This window comes from Panicum virgatum, chromosome 5K (genome assembly GCF_016808335.1).
Source record: "Panicum virgatum strain AP13 chromosome 5K, P.virgatum_v5, whole genome shotgun sequence".
Lineage (NCBI taxonomy): Eukaryota > Viridiplantae > Streptophyta > Magnoliopsida > Poales > Poaceae > Panicum > Panicum virgatum.
Window position 1 is genome coordinate 32,952,384 of NC_053140.1, and position 16,365 is coordinate 32,968,748.

The 16,365-nt window shown below is 46.8% G+C and overlaps 1 pseudogene; it reads left to right on the forward strand.

Annotated features, from left to right (window-relative positions):
• Positions 1–4,173: 4,173 nt before the first annotated feature.
• LOC120709860 lies at positions 4,174–11,888 on the forward strand (annotated as a pseudogene).
• The last annotated feature ends 4,477 nt before the right edge of the window (positions 11,889–16,365 follow it).

A 16,365-nucleotide genomic window follows, 5' to 3' on the forward strand; every position in this document is an offset into this window, starting at 1 on the left:
GCACCTAACATTGCCAAAAACACAACAAAAACAGCTGCATTGCCCACCACAATTGGAATATTACCCTTCTTGACCTCATCTATCAGTTCTTTCATTTCGTTCCTCAGGTTGGAAATCTCCAATTTGATGTCACCAAGTTGCATCTTCAAGTCAAGTGCTACAATCCTCAACTCCCCACTAACCACCTGCTGCTGTCCTTGAATACCAGGCACAGGAGACTGCTCGACCCCTTGAATGTGCCCAGAACCGACAGATCTCTCTAATAGATGTCGAAGATTATCGCGCAAATACAGCTCATATGTAGCCTCGAACTAGAACTCACCACACTTGTTGGAGCACCTGTAGTAGATGTTGTCGTTCTTGCTCCTGTACTTAGCAACCGGTGCCTGGCACTGGGGGCATTGGATGAGAGGGAGAGCCTTCCTCTGATGTGAACAACTTGAACCCGTGCCTGCCATGACCGAGGAGGAGGCAGCGTCGACGGTGGAGGCAAACCTGGAGGCGGCGTCGACGGTGGAGGCGGACCTGGACGCGGCGTCCACGTTGCAGCAGGAGTCGGCATCCACGGCCAAGGCGGAGCTAGAGCTGGCGTCCACGGCGGGCGGATGCGGCATCGATGGCGGCCGGAGGCCGAGTCCACGTCGACGGCGGAGGAGGCACCTAATCCTAGAGTGAGGCGAGGACGAAGACGAGAGCGGTCGGGCGACGAAGACAGAGGACGCCGACGCCCTTATCCTCTTGAGCCAGGGGCAAAATGGGCCATACAAAAATACAAACAGGCGGTATACGCCTGTGGCTGGGCCCGAGTCCATTGGATACGTACTCCATGGTGTTCCAGTGACAAATTTGAAGGTTTAATGGTATGCTTCCAAATAGGTGAATAGTAATGGTATTCTTCCAAAGTTCCAAAATTGTAATGGTGTCAAAAAAAACCCAAAAAATAAAATAAACAAGGACATCAACATGGGTTTGATCCTGACGAAGTTCTGATGGGCCAAACTGGAAGAGCCACCTGGAATTAGTCCGTGCCACCGAGGTGGCACTTAAGCATGTGTCGCGAACCGATCATAGATCAGTTGGTTAGGTCCCTTGTGGTGGAACCTACCCACCCGGATTCAAGTCCTCGACTTGGCATGGGTGCTCGCACTTTCCTGAATTTATTTCAGGATTTTTCGACGTTATGCATTAAGTGGTAAGCGACGTTCCCGTCGACAACGAGGCGCCAATGATGACTTCGGGAATCTCCAGATCTGCCGATCCAGTCCTTCGGAGGTGTTCATAGGGGTAGGGTTTGTGTACGTGTGTTGATAGAGATGAGTGTGTGTGCATGTTGTAAGCGTCTGCGTTGTACTGTACTAAAAAAACTTAAGCATGTGTCACCCACCCTTTTTCTCGTCTCTTTCCATGTTGTTTGTTGAGATATGGCTCAATAAAGCCCAGTAACAATTAAGCCCACCCATAGGCATGCGCGCTTGGTCTGCGACGAAGCCCATTTGGCTCTTGCATGCATGTTTGACATTTGCTATTGTATGTGGCCCGATAAGTCCAATAGTAATAATGAAGTCTAATGTAATTACAAACAAAAAAATCCATAATTTTCACACTAAAATCCAAATTAATTCCGATTGCACTATTATGTTTTTTATGTTGAGACCATTGAAATAAGACCACACTTGAATATATTTGGATGAAAATTTTCTGGGACAAACTATTTTAAATGCTGGAATAATTTTTTCTTGAACCTGGAACAATCAGATAAGATTGTTCGGTCTTTAGAAAAAAAAATGTTCCATACAGAAAATTATCTAAATATATCCGAGTGTGGTTTTATTTTGAAAATCTCATTTTGAAAATCTCATTATGAGGATCCAACAGTGCAATCGGATTTTTTTGGACATCTAGTTCGGAAGCTACAAGCTTTTTTCCTCAGATGAAATGTTTGTCATGCTTTTCAAAAAGGACCCACGGCGGGAGAAAAGGTGGGCTTGCATGCCGCTGCAACATTTGCCGAGCTCTATTTGGTTCTCTGGTATTCTAGAGTTCTATGATTCTATATAACTGGAATACTGGAATGCAAAGAACTATACTCCCTCCGGGGCGAGAGCTCGGGTCCCTCTGCTCTGCTGCCAGGAAAGGTATAGTAAAGTGTTCAGTTCTTTCGACTCGGTCTTTCATAGCAGCAGAGCTAAAACCCCAATTAAAATAACTACCTAATAATCCCAAAACAACTCCCCTAGCGAGGGGAGGTAGGAGGGGTGACCCTAAGGCGAAGGAGGGATTAATATTAAAAAAAGCCCCCTTGAGGGGTTTGGGGGTGTGGTCGGTAGTTATTCTATTCCGACTAGTGGCTGGTACTGATTTGCTATGAGAAAAAAGTACTACTGGTCGGTTGGTGTCTGGTAGCTGATGCTGATTTGATATGAGATAAAAGTATTGCTGCGGATTGCCAACAGAACAGAAGCACGTGTACCTAATATGCACACACCGAATAACATCCGCTGTGGGCCAGGTGCATGCGCATGCCTGGCTCTCCGGTGGGTTTGGCCGTTCGGGGGTGGGTGGCAGGTCCGTTTCCTGCCACCCAGGTGGCGCCGACGAGGCCCAAGAGCCACCTGACTCCTGAGCGAGCTAGGCGGGCCGAGCACGTCAAGATAGAACGCCCGAGTTCCATACTAATCCATAATATCACCTTAATACATGATGATAGCATGAGCGTCCATGTGACTACTTGTGTTCCATCCATTCGCGCATGTCAATCGATCCATGCCGGCCGGTTCCTGTGAGGTGTTGCCCAATTTGAACCAATTTAAAATGAGGCCTCGACCAATCGACCACTTCAAAATAAATTGATCCAAATCCGGTAGTCCTTGGAGTATGAATTCCACCTCATACCCCACTAGCACAATACCAGGATCATCACACAAGAGCATAGTAAACATGATCCACCTCCAGTTTTACCAAGTTCAAGTTAACAGTTATTACATCAATAAGGTTCAACAGAAAAGTAAGCTCTTGCAAGAAGATAAATTTTGTTCAACATAAAGCCTAAAAATGGCTCGCTGAGAAATCAAGTCTCACAACTAGGTAGACAACGACCCGGGGCTGCCCACGTGTTAACTCTGGTCCGCTTCATTGCTGCTGCCGTAGTAGTAGGAGGGGTCATAGGACCCGCTGCTGCCGCCTCCCCTACCACTGTAGCAGCCTCCAAACCCTAGCCTGGCCCTCTGCCGCCGTGTTGCGGGCGCCCTAGCTTCATCTAGCCGCCCAACGCCGGTTGGAAAGAGCCCTCGCCGCCCCTCCTCACGGCCGTTGGTTCATCTCATTGTTTAGTGAATGAATGCTACTAGAATCCTAACTTTGGCCGAGAGTTACCACAAATTACCGAGAGCTTGATGGTAAACCTAACAGTGGCCAACTGTTTTTATATTGCCAACAGTGCAGCTAATCACCTTCGGTTATTATACAAATGCGCCTCCACCTCTTCGGTGCCGCATACGGTCGATTCGGGCCGTGATTTGTCTCTAGCGTATTTCTCTGATTTAGGGTTCAAATCCAATGTACGCCCTGTTACCAAGGAAAAAAACATTTTGGTGTGGGGTTCATGATCTGTGTGCCTAATCAGTCGAGACGAATTTGTACAACAGAAACTGTCTCCAAATTCACGCTTTCTGTTATGCGTTGTTGTAGGTCGAGGGGGAGGATGGTAGGGCAGGTCAGGAAGCTCAGGGTGGAGATGAAGAGGTAGAGGATTGGATGATACAATGGCGCAAGCTCCTTTAAGATACATTTGTCGTATGGTCTCCTCCCAGGGGCGACACGGGCGGCACCCAGGCCAACACCGCCGCCACCCCTCCCCAACCTCGTCCACACCTCGCGGCCTGAGCAGGGGTCCGGAAGTCCGCGTCCCTCCTAGGACGGCGGCGGGGGGTCCTTTCCTCGCGTATGGACGTGGCTCGCGAGGATCTAGGAGGTCTCGCGAGTGGCCCACGATGGCTGCCGGCTTCAGGTGGGTCTGCCGGATCCGGTGGCCACGGAGTCGGAGGTCCCTCGTTCAGCACCCGCGGCGGACAAGGTGGCGCCGCCGCGTCGCTGGGCCGCCCGCGCGCCACCGAGGACGGCGGCGGCAGCGGCGGCCACGGGCTATAGCGGTCGGGCCCCTCGGGGTCTTCCCGCATGGGAGTCCCGCCGCCGTCGGCGAGCGTGCGACTCCAGCTGGTCTGCGGCGCTGCTGGATCCGGATCTGGCACCACCGGCTCTGTGGCCCCGTCTTCGTGGAATCCCGTCGGAGCGAGTCTTCGCTGCAGCCACGGCCGGCTGCCGTCAGTGCGGTGGCCCGGGCAGCGCCAGGTTCGCATCCGGATCCGGTAGCCCCGGGGCAAGGGAAGGTGCCCTCGGTGGGGGGGGGGCTTGCACGGAAGGCATTGTGGCGTGGTGGCGCTAGCTTCACGGAGTTGGAGGTGACCTCTTGGGTGATCTCACCGACGTTTCCGACGCAGCATGGAGGTCTTGTTCTTCCCAGTGCCCGGCCGCTTTGGTAGTTCCATGTGGTTCGCGATGGGTGGCTTCGGGGGCTCCCTGATGCAGATCTGACGTCGGCTTGGCCTCCAGTGGTGACTCCTCTCCGGCAGATGTGCCTTCGGCTTTGGTATTGGAAAGGCTAGCTCCGGACTTTGCAACTACTTCTGGTAATGACATCTTTAATTTCGCCTTTGTTTTTCATATAGACCAAGAGACATGAGTCACCTTGGCTTCATTCCAGGATTCTCTTACTCGAAGACGGATTTCATCTGCACTTTGTTCTGGTGGATTATGCACGGGTACCCAGTGGCTACTTTGCAGCATGGTATCTCAGGTTACGAATTCAGATGGTCTGCCGGATTTGGAGTTCGTGACCGTTTAAAGTGGGTCAGGTCTGGTATATATGGAAGCAAATGCCTGGTAAAAAGGGGGAAGCAACACGGTGTGACTTTGTCATGGTGGTACTTGTTACTAATTTACCGGTTCCGGGAAGAAATTCGTAGGTCTGACCTTAATTGGTTGAACCTGGCAGTGACCTTGTTGAAGGCATTGTTTGGATTAAGATGAATTACCCCCTTAGGTGAAAACTTTTGATCTGGCCTTAATTGGTTGGGTCACTACAATGTCGGCATGTGTGCGTGCCATTTCCTCGTTGGAGGTGTTGTCTCGGGAGCCTACTTCATAGTTCAAGAGATGCTTTGGTTTGCGAAGCGGATGAAGGTGAAGTCGCTTGTGGTAGTTTGTTGCGGCATGATCTTTAGGTCATGTCGTTCTCTCTTTTTTTTCTTTTTTTATAGGCTGTGTGTATCTTAGTTATGCAGAGGCCGGGATGAATCTTATATAATTGTATCATCTTGATGTAATTATCTAAGATCAATAAAGCTTTCCTTTTCCAAAAAAAAACAATAGCGCAAGCTGCTGTCGAATCCGCTCTGAATGGTGACTCGCTTTGGGTGGCAGGCGGCGGTCCCTAGGATGAAGAGGAAGACACCCTCTGAGCTGAGAGTAATGTTGCCCTGCTTTCCTTGATTTAATTTATTGTTTAGCAGTGCTTACTACACTCTCATCACTAGGACTGTAACATATGATGAAATGCTACTGCCGTTTCAAGATGTTCCCAAACAGATGGCCATAACTTAATGCACTTGTTCTGTATCCTAATACATATCATCTGTCAACAATCTATGGGAGTTTAGATGTGAATAAATGCACTATTTGATTCAAAAGAAATTCTGTGGTCCATATCCTTGTTGCAAAGCTTTCTGAGGTTTTCCCTTTTGTCCCAATGTAATGTATTAATTTTGTTGTTTTCATGTTGGCACATTATAGTTCAAAGACATCCTTAGTGTACAAGTGCACAACAACATAATCATCTTCGTTGGTTATGTGACTGATTTAATAGAACTGACTTTAGTATCTCATTTTCGAAGAACCATATAGGGCAGCAGTGGATATATGGGGAAGTGCATAACTATTTTTGGTTGAATTTTAAGAGCCGAGATCTTTTATTATCGATCGGTTCAGAAACTTGACTAACCACTGACACTCGAACACACCCTGATGTAAAAAGTGTGATGAATAAGAAATTAAGAATATTTGGATATTGTTCCAAGCATAATCAAGAATGGCAACGGGTCGGGTTCGATTCGGGTGGAGTGTCTCGACACCCAAAACCGAAACCCGAACCCGCCCCGAACTCCAATTCGAGTCAAAATTCATCCGCAAAACCGAAACCCGTGGATAATCCAAAACCCTAGTCCATCCCCAAATTAGTTAGCACTAGCATGGGGAAAAGCAAGCTGCTGCAAACTAGTAAGGATGGCAACGGGTCGGTTCGGTTCGGGTGGAGTGTCTGGGCACCCAAAACCGAAACCCGCGGATATCCGAAACCTAACGGATAATCTGAAACCTGAATTTTTTTTTACAAACAAGCAACAACATTCCAGCAACCAAGAATAGCAAGGTCTGGCGTCGATGTCGATCATCGATGAGCGGCGAGGTCGGGGGAGCCGGTGCGGGGCGCGGTCGGGGCGCCTCTGCCGTGCGCAGCGCCGGCGTGGGGCGTGTCCGGGGAGGGGGGCGCTTGTCGTGCGGGGCGCCGGCGTGGGGCGCGGCCGGGCGGGCTCCTCCACCGTGCGGGGCGGCGGCGCTGGGCGAGGCCAGGAGGGGCGACTCCGCTGTGTGCGGCGCCGGCGCGGGGCGAGGCCGGGAGGGGCGTCTCCGCCAGGCAGGGGCCTGCGCCGTGCGAGGCGCCAGCGCGGGGCCTGGCTGGGCGGGCACCCCGGCAACTGGCGTGGTGCTGGGGCACGGGGGGCGCAGGGCGACGCCCCGGCGGCAGGCGGACGGGGTCACGGGCAGGAGGGTGGGGTGGGTGAGGGTGGATAAGATTTTGGGTTTATATAGCTAGGGTTGCTAGATGGGTTTTTACTGGGCTAAGTTTTGGGGCTCCAATGGAGCTCCGCGGGTTAAATCTGGAATCTGCCCCAAACTCGAAATATTTCGGATATCCGAAATCGCAAATCCGCGGGTGAAAAACAGAACCCGAACCCAAAACCCATGGATATCCGCTCCGAACCTGATCCGCTGCCATCCTTACAAACTAACTCATAGCTATCAGATGCTGCACTGCATGTGGAGCACCCGCGACGCAGGGGTTGGCTCCAAGCACCGCTCCCTCGACGACGCCGCGGCCGGAGAAGACTACGCCTGCGAGGCTGTCGTGTAGGTGTACCGCTGAACGGCGAAGGGCAATGAGGCCGTTGTGCGGGCGTGCGGCCGCTGACAGCTGTGCAGGGCGCCTCCGCGCGTGGGTTGCTGGCTGCCCGGCTATGTGCGTCCACGGCGGGCGCGGCCTCCGCGCGGGGCGGGCAGCACACGTGCCCCGGCGCCGCGCCCACGGGGCCGGGCGGGAGGGTGCCACGCCGCGCCTATGCGGGCGGGCGGGCGGCGCGACTGCGCTTGCGCGAGCGCGATGCAGGCTACCGTGGTGCGAGGGAGGGTGACGGCTGGGCTGAGTGGCTGACGGGGTGCGGGGGTGGACTGAGAGGTGGGTGAGGGGATTTCAGCTTATATACTTAGGGTTTCTAGTGGGTTTCTAGTGGGTTGATTTTTTCGGCCCCTAATGGAGCTCCGTGGGTAAAATATAGAATCCGCCCCAAATCCGAAATATTTCAGGTATCCGAATCTGCAGGCGAAAATCAGAACCCGAACCCGAAACCCGCAAACCCGAAATTCGCAGATATCTACCCCGAATCCGATCCGCTGCCATCCTTAAGCATAATACACAAATGGATGTGCAGTAACACTGAAAATATCTCATATTGTTGTATAAGCTAGCATGATACAGAGTGCAGATAAATACTGAAAATATATCGATAATCATCAAATGCAGGGTGAACAATTGAAGCGGCGTACCAATGAGAAGCTTGCAAATGATCAGTTACCCTCATCTGCCGCACTTGATAGGTACCTTTGTTAACTTTTTCATCCTCATTTTAGGATCGTTTTTGTTTTTATGTGTGTGATGAAGTGGACTATTATCTTGTGTTGTAGGTCAAGCAATGGACTTCGTAATACAGAACAACAAAAGATATCCAGATACATCAGCACACGTGTTAGTGAGGTTTTCCCTGTGAGAAAAGCAAGAAACCTAGGGAAGGAGAATTGTAAGGTACTAAGGTTAGATACTTGAGATTTTATTCATTTTCGTGGACTAATTGATGCTCAATCAACCTTTTAGCGCATCATGCTGGATAGCTTGTTCAACAGTATGTATGGTCCTAATTCCTAAATGTAAAATATCCTGCAGGATGCCTTGCAGAACAATGAGAAGGTTTCTAAGTCTATTGATGTTACATCATCTTCACTTCCATGGTAATGATCGCATTGTAAAACTTTGGATGCATGTTTTCCCCTAAATGTTCAAGCTCTTATTTGACTTTTGTGAATCATAATGTAGTGGTTATGGTGACTCTGCTAAGTTGGACTCCTCTGTTCCATCAACAACGGAGGCAGCAAAGCCAGGTTTCAAGAAAGTTGAGAAGTGCTGTGAAAATGCTCTGCGGTCTGCGGAGTGTATCTGAGCTTCATGTTGGAGATGAGAAGCAGACTGGTTCTAACAAATTTGATATGGTAATAATTGTTCTTTTTTTGCCATTTAGTATTTGTTGTCAAGCCTGCTAATATTTCTGGAGCTCGTGATGCTTCTGTGGCTTCTGGGCTCAATGCTTCTAACATCCAAGTTGGTGATGCTAGTTTGAAGTCTTTGGACGTGTGCCCTTCTAAGATCACTGTTCCAGGGAAAAGGGCTCCTTTGGATTTTACCCTGAAGACTACATTGCAGTTTGTTTCATCGTCATCTGTGAAATGGTCGGTGTGGACTAGCTTGTCTTGCATTTCTCTTTTTTATTTATTCTACCCGATTAGAAATTGTATCTGTGGTGAACCTCATGTGTCTATAACTCTATATTGCATGGACCTATACATATATTCGATTGGTATTCTGAAAATTATATTAAAATGGTTACATGCCAATTATAGCCTCTTTGGATGGTGCCCTGTCTTGCAAAATATTGATTGCCAATAACTCATTACTTGTAGCAGGTGTCACAAGCTCAATACAAGTCTTGGTAGGAGCAGCATCACGGGTGCCATTGGTCAGAGCTGTCCTCGTGGGTGTCAAAATGTTGAATGCCCAAAGCCTGAGAGCGAAAAGGAATTCTTGTTCTCAAAGGCACTACAATCATGGGTATACCCACAATATGTGTTGCCTTCCTCCATCCTATCTGCTATGCTGTCATCAACTGCCCGAGAAGGTAATCAGAAGACCTAAAGTAATCCTTTTTTTGAGGGACAATACTGCTTTTTCTTTTTTTGGATTTAAAATGTGATTTTACTCCCCTGCATTTGCAGAAAGCGATTTTCTTCTCAGAAGGCATCAGGACTGGGAAGATTCATTTCAGAACCTTTACTACATGCTCCGGAAGAATATGTTGAATATATTCTATGGTACCTTCTAACTCCACATAAGTCATATTATTTTAATTCTATTCCACTATGTATGCCGAAAATGGATATTTTGATTGCATTCAGTTCCTCTCACTATAATTTATGCAACTACATATTAACTACCGTTTATCTGTGGTAACCATTAAGCAATGTACTACATTCCATTTTTTACAAGTAGGCAAGTTGTGTTTTCATCAGTAATTCTGTAAACAATATTATTTTCTGTGTGCCTTACACCTCTTCAAAATATGAGCACCATCATCCACATATTTTGTGTGCCTCACAGTTCTGAATTTCATCTTTATATTATACTATTATCTCCATCTAACTTGTTCAACCACACTAAGTGTTACTTCTACTTTCTTATTTTACTCTATACGACACAATTTGTTGCTCTCTTCATCAGTGGAAGCTGTTTGGAGAAAAAGCAGTCCTGTAATGCCTACTTATCACAATCTACACGTGGCCTACGCTCATTGCTAAGGAAACATGTGAGTTCGTTATAATTATGTTCTATTTCAGTACATTCCTGCAGCAATTATTCCCTATGTTTCTGCTTTTAGGCATATTACAGCCACACTTCATTGTTGCTGGCCGGTACTATGGTATTAAATGCTTTTACTAGAAAAATGTACATGAATGAATTAGATACCTTTGGCCTTTTAACCAAAAGTTACCTATGTTTGTTAGTTGAAGTCATTTTCTTGTAGATATGTGATACCATGATTTATCAGGGACTGGAACATTAACTCAGGGTAGTGATAACTATAGGCATCAAAGTAAAGCAGGCAGTCCAAGCTAAACTTACTTTCTTTCGAGCTTAGTACCTGCTTTGAAATCATGGACTTCTAAGTTCATTGTTGTAACAATATGACTTTGCATTGATGCGGGTGTTTCCTTTTGGGTCATTTTGATCCATGCCACTCCAATTTCTTGAAGTTGGATTTCATGTTCAAAATCATGCCATTGAGTGGCATGATTTTGAACGTGACACCCAATTTCACGGAGTTGTGGTGGCACGAATCGAATTTTCCCTTTCCTTTTCTATGCCTCTTTGCAATGCTGAAGTAGAACAAGCTACTGAAGATGACCTTATTGAACTTTCAGAGATCCAAGGCGCAACAAGTAGATGTAAAAGCAAGAGTCATTTGAAGTTGCAGGCACTCCACTTAGATGCTTTATCTGATGTGGACAACACCACACAGTCACTCCTTTCATTTACGGGCAATGAGAGCGTACATGGCTTATATGATGTTTTGTTGAACTACAAGTTCAGTGCTTCTCATTTTTCCCACATCTCATTCTTCTTTAGATTTTCAAAAGTTTTGTTGTATAATGTCTTCTTGTGATTTCTCAGGTCCTTGCTGAATTCTCTATCACCGTTCACCACACCCATTTCAAAATGGCTGACTACATATTCCAGAGGTCATCTCATCATTTCTATAGTCTCTGTTTGTTAATGCTATATCCCTGTGTAAATATTGCAGAGGTCATCTCATTTCAAAAAAGAACCTTGTTAATTTGTTCACTATTATAGATGCAAACCTGGTGTTTGCAGTCTTGCAGAGGTCCTTGTTGCTATTTGAATCCACCAATCATGGTTTTCCAGGTTTTCCTGTTTTGGTTCATAGTAGGAGCTGCCACACCTTGTTATGAACAAGAAAGAACTGCTAATGTGGTTAAATATTATAGACACTAACTGGTGCAAGCGGAAACCCTTATTGCTTTAACATCTATCTGAATTTCGATTTGATGTATCATGCTACAGCTGTTTTAATTTTTTTAATGGAGTACAGCATCTTTATACATAATTTCGAGTGTAAGGTATGATTTTGAAAAATCTGACCCTCTGAATTGATGCATTTGGCAGGTGAAATGCAGGGAGATGAGGAGAGCAGACATGGGGCTACTCTCTTCTGGTGGGTTCGACGCAGAATCAGGATCAGTGTTTGCCTCCACGGCGGACAACATCTGCTATAGCATGGAAATAAAGGACGTCGTTCTGCCGCCATGGCTTGTCTCGGGAGTCTGCGCTGCCATGAGCTCAGACGCGAGGAGCTTCGATCTAACATTTGTGTCATGCCTCTATTCCCTTGATATCTCCTGATGTTTCGTGCTCAGTTTTTTCCCTCAGATTCCTACAGGATCACTACCGAGCCTTCGTCCATGGGCTTGAACTTGGCCCTGAGCTCCATGAGCGTGAACACTCAGCCTGAGACCCCTGAGTTGGCGACACCTCCCGCCGGCGGCTGTGCAACGGTGGTGGGTTCCCTGACGCAGTCCTGGTGCCCTCCCTGCACTCGGCCTCGTTGCGGCTGCTAAGCTACACGGACGACGAGTACGTCGCCTACACAACCGTGTGAGCTGGGAAAGAAATGGTGGCAAAATGCTGTGCGCGAGTGCACCCACTTTTGTAGTCCGGTGGGAGAAGAAGGCTTTTGCCACGTCAAAAAGGCTCCACGCCCTGTCAAGAAGCATCCTGCATCTTGCAGATCTAGAAGTGCATCGCCTGCATGGTTTTTTGTAATATTTTGGAGCCTGTATGCCCTTGTCGTACAGGTCGTCTTACGCTTGGATGGTACTTTATGGAGCTATGTGGTTCTGAAAAGGGGGAAAAAAAAGAAGAAAGAGAACACTTGTTGCGTACATGTTCATCTGTGCTTTCTTGGGTGCTCTTTTACTTCCTGGACGCTACAGATGCTGGTTGATGCTCACGTGTGACGTGCAATGACACCTTAGTGATTACGATGCTCTTGATGTGACGGTCCTTGTTAATTTGGTTGTAATAAGCTACGTAGTTAATTAATCATATCCTAGTGCTTTGTGTTCACACGCGCCAAATCCCTATCTGTCTTGCTGCGAAAATGGGGAACCAGTCTGATCGCATCGTGATCTCAAAAAAAAAAAGTCCGATCGCATCGCTTTTTCGCAACGATGCCGACAAAACCGGCTCTGCCACGGCTGCCAGCAGGCTGCACAGGCTGATCCCTGCTTGCTTTTAAGCCGGTTTCAGTGGGGAGTTTCATGACTTTAAATACCATCAATTTTGGTGATATGTAAAGAAGAGAGAATGATGGAATTTTATGGGATGTGAGGAAAGTTTCGTTACCATAAAACTCATCTAGTACGGTTATCTAGTTCTCAGTCTAGATATCTATGTCCATAAAACTCTCACTGAGACTAGCCAGCAGCCTTTCCCATCACCTCCGCCCCTTTCTTTTTCTCCATCTCTGTTTTACTTTGATTTCTAGTTCAACAATTTTCTTTCTTTCCCATGGTGATTCAGATTTCAAAGGTTGGAGTACTGGTAGTTCCCCACCTCTTGATCTTTCATCTCAAGGACCGAGTTTTCCAAACATGCAGTGATTTCCTTATGCAACACAGATGGAGGAAAGCAGAAAACGTTCATCACTAATCAAGTTCATGGGCGCAAAGTTTGAACAGAGAACGAGGCCGGAATAAATCAACAGACATTCAAACTGATCTCAAATTACTACATTCTTGAACTTGTGCCCCTCGATCTACTACATTCTTGAACTTGAATTACTACTATGACCCCTCGATCCCGTCCTTCTTGAACTTGTGCCCATCAAAGTAGATGCGGACGCCCGGGCGGGTGCTCATCCATCTTGTCCATTATCTCCTCTAAGGTTCTAAATAGCCGGCTATAGCCACCGTTATAGCCTGCTATAGCCTTTGAGAGAGGAGAAAGCTAAAATATTTATCTCTTAGCTTTAAAGGCTAAATCTACTAATAGCCGGCTATATCCCGCTATAGCCGCTAAATTAAGATTTATTTAGATAGTTAAACCATATAATTAATCTTTATTTATTGTTAGTTTAATATTGAACTTTGTTATTTATAAAATTTAGTATTTCGTCAATGATGTAATAAGAAAATGAATTCCAAGATATACTTCAGTGTATGAAAATTTATTAATTTCATGTTTATATATATACAAAATTATTCATAGATTTATGTATTGTGTTGAAATAGAAATGCATAATTGTGAGAAGCTTCTAGAAGATTAGAGAGTACACATGAATCATGGTTACCATACTTTATGGTGAAATATGGAATACTCTAGAAATTAGATATTTGTATGGCTAGATAAGTATGAGTAAAATTCTAAAGTTAGATATTCCTCCAGACCTCGGTGGTGGGCAGCACCCTTTTGTTTCAAAGAATGTCTTTGATATACTTGGCTTATGTGGGTACTTGCATTGCATCAAGAAGCATTATATTGACATACAATTTCTTTATTACCTCGACGAACTTGTCGAATTGTTCGTCGGCCACCGGCTTCCTTATGCACTCCGGAAACGGTAAGGTAGTTGTGTCGTGGTAGTCCCGTGAAGTTCTAGGGGGTTCCACGGGGTCTTCCTGGGTTGCAAAGGTGTTAGAGTCGACGGCCTCCTCCTGCGCTTTGTCATTAGTGTCTGTATGGCTAGCGGTTGCGGCTTTCCGCCGAGTTCCTGCATCCTGTGGGAAAGGTGGCTCTCGCGCGTGGACTTACCACCATGCATAGTCACTGCACTAACATTTTCTTTCGACGGAACTTCCGGTTGCCCGGGCAGTTTCCCCCACTACAAGAGATTTGACATTAGGTGAATCGTGTTAGCGTTAGGACGAGAAGAGGCTAGCTGAGCTACTTGACTTTCTATCATTTTGTTGAATCTCAGCTGATTTTTAATAACAGAGTTGAAGCCCTCTAGTTGTGTGGTCATAGACTCCAAAACCTTGTCATTACCAAAAAAACTTCTTGCTAATGTTGTCATTTATTTGTTTCTGGCCCTACACTAGGTCTTTTAAAGTAGGCTGAAAATTGTTATTAAAATTCATACCTTGCTGTTGACCGAAGGGGAGGTTGGGTTTGGAGTTCCAACCTTGCTGAGGACGGAATCCCGAGTTGGAATTGTTGTTGGTCCCAACGAAGTTCGCGTCCTCTTGAGTTAATGGGCACGAAGTGCCCGAGTGCCCAGTCTCACCACATGTTTCACATGCCATTCGAGACTCCGAGACCTGGTTAACCTTCTTGTGCGCAGATTCCAGCTTCTTCATTAGAAGATCCATCTTGACAGCTAGCATATCGACACTGTCGATTTGGTGCACGTCCCTGGGACGGGCTGGCTGCTTCTCACCTCTCCAACTCTAGTTGGAGGCTATCTTGTCTATCAGCGTCTTCGCTCCCGCGACATCAAGAGAGAGGAATGAACCACCTGCTGTTGCATCAACGTGGTCCTTGGTTTGCTGATTCAGGCCATGGAAGAAGTTCTAAATAATCAGTCATTCCTCCATGCTGTGGTGTGGGCAAGCTTGATTGTATTCCTGTAGATGCTCCCAGGCTTCTGGGATGGTCTCATCCGGTAGTTGCTGGATACCAGAGATTCTGTTCTGGAGGGCATTTGTCTTGCCTACTGGAAAGTACTTGGCCAGGAATGCATTTGAGCAAACTTCCCATGTTGTGAAAGCTTCCTTGTTGGAGTAGAACCACGTCTTGGCCTTCCCGAGCAGTGAGAACGGTAATAGCCAAAGGCAGACTATATCCATCGTAGTTCCCTTGGGATTGATGGTGTTGCTCACCTCCAGAAAGTTCTGGAGATGGGCATTGGCATCCTTGGATACCTTATCGCAGAACGGACTTGCTTGGACCATATTCACCAGTCCATTTTTTAGCTCAAAGCCGTCATTGCTGGCTTGTTCTTGGTGCAATCCAGTAGTGATGAGGCTGAAGTGGATGGAGAACTTATGGGCCAACTGAGTCTTTTCTGAGGAGGAACGACGCGGCGTCTCACAATCCTCCCAATTCTTTCTGGATTCGGATTGAAGTTATTTGGTAGGTCGAAACCGGTCATGCACTGCTCTGCATCAATCACAAGATAGAGAGAACAATGGTAAGCCCGCTAAGATTAGCGGTGACAAACTAGTAAAGTTTATCAAACTATTTATGATATTTTTAGCCAATTGCTTCCCCGGCAACGGCGCCAGAAATGCTTGTTGGCATTTCTTGTGCCCAATAGAATATATATTCCGCAAGCGCACAGAATTACCGCTATAGCACTTCACCTTGAAGTATTCCAGGGTATCGTAATTTTCCTTAGGGAAGCACTACGTAAAAAGTATCATAAATCGAATGATAACCGATTTAGTTTAATCAGCCGACTAACTAGACGGGGGTAAGCCAGATATATAGATGAGATAAATGGCCAATCAATGACCGAATGACACACAGAGGCTCAACTCCTTAGAGAGGTAGTAGCTGAGAGGACAACGAGCGATATAAAACACCTGATACACTTCTGAACTATCAAGCTAGCCTCTCTAGATCAGACTAAACACCTAACTAATTTTCGAGAAAACAGAGCTTACTTTGGCGGCCTCAGGGAAGGACTCAGACTGCGATGAGAAGGGAGTCCAACGGCAGTCGGCACTACTACTATGAAAGCACCCGAACGTGGTGGGGTGGAACACACTTTCTAGCTAACACTAAGCTCAGACACCATGTCTGCACTCGGTGCTAGGATTTCTCTCGAGGCCTTCGAGAGAAATCCCCCTCAACCTAAAGAACTAGCTTAAGTTACTCTAGTCCGGGCGCGAAAACCCGTAAGATAAGATCCCGAATACTAGATAGATAAATCAGCCTAAACTAAAGGGTATAACTTCCGCGCTCGAGCTGAACACTTAGACTCGAGAGGATAAAAGAATGCGGAAAGTAAAGCTGACTCAGAAAAGTAGAGAAGATAACTTATATTGATAAAGTCAAAAGAAAGATACAAGAGCTATACAAGACTTCCGATGACTCCGGAATCCCGAGCAAGCTCGACTCGACTCTAACTCCCA